At 34.9% G+C, this 3,321-nt stretch overlaps 1 protein-coding gene across 1 annotated transcript in view; it reads left to right on the forward strand.

The window, feature by feature from the left end:
- The window catches only part of LOC118736902 (putative transcription factor capicua), a gene marked incomplete in the record, with an annotated part of 182,437 nt that overhangs the window by 108,724 nt on the left and 70,392 nt on the right, over positions 1-3,321 (forward strand). Inside the window, 1 exon segment of the mRNA XM_036467030.1 lies at positions 2,668-2,757.

Here is a 3,321-nt window from a genome sequence, read left to right on the forward strand (position 1 = left end):
TTTTTTGTTGGCTATTTGTTGTCGATCGTGCGCCATGATTTTGTGGATTATGTGCTCTATCGCTGCGCGATATTGTAAGTTGATGCCTATCGGCTGTTTATGGTACAATTTCCACAGTTTATAATCATAAACATTGATCGATGATCGACAGCAGCATGGCAAGTCAGTTGGCCCGACGTTTAGACGGTCAGCTGCTATTAGATAATGGCGCAATTCGTATAGCTAGCTAGCTGTGGCTATCATTGTAGTTCTGTAGTTCTTGTGTTGCTGTGCCTTTCCAAAATATAATTATCACTCGCTTTTTATTGCCTTGTTATTTTTTAGATGTGATTTTTTACAAACACCTTTATTTCCTGCTCCCTTTTTTAGTTCTTCAACATACATTACAAGCTTATCTGGCGAGTTATTTCTTCGTTTATCTGTTTAAAACTGCTTCCCTCCGAACGGTTAGGTCCAGAAATTAGTTTATTTCAGAACCGGGTCTTGCTATGATGTAGTTAGCGCCATTTTGATAGGCTTTCCCTGGAATCTCTGATATCTGCTGTCACAATCCATTGGCATCTTTCAACCATTTGGCCTTAACGATACATATGTACATACATATGTATATTAGAAATGGATCAGTTAGAAATCTCCATAAAGGCCTAGACAGACGGCAGCGTTGATCCGGATTAACTCGTTAGTTCGGAATTAACTCGGAAATTAACTGCATTTGATCCGGATTAAGTTCTGCGGCTAATCCTCAAAATAAATTTTTCGATGACCGCACTCATCAAAAGAAGTTAGCAAACAAAGCATATTAGTTTGGCTTCCGCGGTAATCGAGTGGTGAATACTAAAATTCTGTAGAACTCAGGCTCGATTCTCGGTTAAAAAAGTAAAAAGTATGTAATAAGTGAATGAATTAAAAAAAAAATGAAAATTCCACTGGCCGTGGGACTCAAACCCTCGACCTCGCGGTTAATCCGGATTGACGTTGCCACCTGTCTATGCTATACGATTTTGGAGGCCCCTTTCAACATAGCGATATCTTTTTTTTTGACACATTAAGATGGCTTCCGTTTTAGAAATTTAGCATCTTAGTCGGTTTCGAACGCGTCGGTATGGATGCCAGCAGAATTCTCCTCGAATACGCTGCCTAAACTGAAATCACGTCTAGTGCGAAATTTCATCAGAAAGTTTTTCGTGAAATCTGATTGTTTCCCTGATTCTAAAAGTTTGTCACGAAAGCCCCTATGCCTGTGCTGCTTTGACATCAAACAGCCTGATTCTTTTGAATCTGACTGCAGATTTCTATGGCAACTCCTTTTTGTGAAAGAAAATAGTAGGGTAGGTAGTCACTTTTTAAAATTTAAAACTTTTCTTAAGCTCAAAAACAGCAGTTTGTTCAACACTTATTTAATAACAATACTAGTAATTAAAACTATGCATACATACATACACATACTCTCGTATATAAAAAAGGTCAGCGTGTTATCTCAATGCACCTGTGCACAGCGGCGAGGGCCATCCCTTGTCACTCGAAATGCTGCTCTGAATTTCATATTTCCATGAAATTACACTAAAGATTACAAAGTCGAATTAGTACGCTATAAAAATACATATAGTAGTGTGTGCATTACTCTCCATATAATTGTACTGTTTTTCCATCGAAATTATTTATAAATATTATTATACAGTTCCGGCAAAATGTATCGGAAAAATATTCAGATTTACGTTGACTGAACTAATTTTAAAATACATACCTAATGAAATTAGGCTTCAAAAATTATTTTTCCACAAAAAATCACCTCAGATGATAAAAGAGTTTAAGCTTAAAGGATCTCCATAAAAATGTTTAAAAATTGTATTAACGGAATCAAAATAATGCGATTTTTCGTGGTATTTTCAAATCGATCCAGCTCACGTAAAAATTAAAATATTTCCGAAATATTTTAGAAGAAGTCTGAAAATGTAAGAAATAGCATAATTTGGATGAAAAAACGCAACTTTTTTTTTTGGTGAGGCACCCTAATAATATATATTATTTAAGTACATATGTACATACATATGTATCACAATCAGCTATTTTTAGAAAGCTGCAGCTTTGAAATTCATACGAAATTTATTTATTAATCAAATCAGTCAGATGTTTCGAGATCAGCTTTGCCGAGCAGCTGCATTTAATGGAGCGCTGAAAGGCACGACTGGCTGTCTAGGTTGCATTTAAAAATGAATTCTTTGTACATAGTACATAACGATGCATTGATTTCCGTGAGAGAGTGCTACGAATGGTTTTAGTATTTATGTATATATGTATATGTATATGTGTATAAAAGCCTCGCTTTTGCCGACAACTCAGACCTTTTGAAGGTTAGATTATATAGAGCGTACCTATATATAATTTCCAAAGTCTGAATATACGAGATTCAGCATATAATTTATTAAGCGCTAATATTAGTAGATGCTTAGTGCTAACTTAGGGTTTACACCGGACAATATTGTCAAGACAATTATGTCAAAATGATATGCTTGTTGTAATATGAATTCGCCTTGTTTACAACAAACACATCATTTTGACATAATTGTCTTGATGGTATTGCCTGGTGTAAACCCTAAGTAAGGTTGGCATATTTTAAGCTTTTGCTTTCTCGAAATTTAAAATATTTTTTCTCTCTTTCTTTTGCAGGTAAGGTAAACTTTAATATGAGGCATTAACCATCTAATTGGCTTAACTTTTTTAACTGTTGACCTGATTAACGACTTACTTGAAATGTGTGTAAAGGTACGATATTATCGGATATGTCTTTCATAGAATTTCAGAAATCAGTTAAGTTTTTGAAAAGTGGTAACCCCTTAAAATAGCTTTAATTTTGCATTCATTAGTTGTATGTACCTTTATTCATTAAATAAGTGGAGTTTATTGTCGGGGTGGCAACCCTAACATAATATTTCTATTTCATACACGTGGTCTCTCATTTTTTATTGTTATGTTTAAGTTCAGATACATATTTTTAATGTGTAGCTAGGTGGCAACCCTAACATTCAAACTCAATTTCGGTTAATAGCACTGGTTTATTTTACGTCCATAAACCTAGCTGACCCAAGTCGCCAAAAATCAATAAAAATTAGCTAGGAATTAGGTGTCTTTTAGGTGTTAATTAGGGCCTCCAAAATTAATTTAGGTGTTCCTTTGGTTTCCGAGAAATTCGCAAAAATGTGTGGGTCAGCTAGGTTTACGTAAACCTAGCTGACCCATCGTTAAATTTAGGTTTTAAATTTTCCAGATATATGCAGGAATTAGGTGTCTTTTAGGTGTTCTTCAACGCCACCGAAACTAATT

The sequence above is a fragment of the Rhagoletis pomonella genome, unplaced genomic scaffold (genome assembly GCF_013731165.1).
Source record: "Rhagoletis pomonella isolate Grant_MI unplaced genomic scaffold, Rhpom_1.0 Rhpom_scaffold_00001, whole genome shotgun sequence".
NCBI lineage: Eukaryota > Metazoa > Arthropoda > Insecta > Diptera > Tephritidae > Rhagoletis > Rhagoletis pomonella.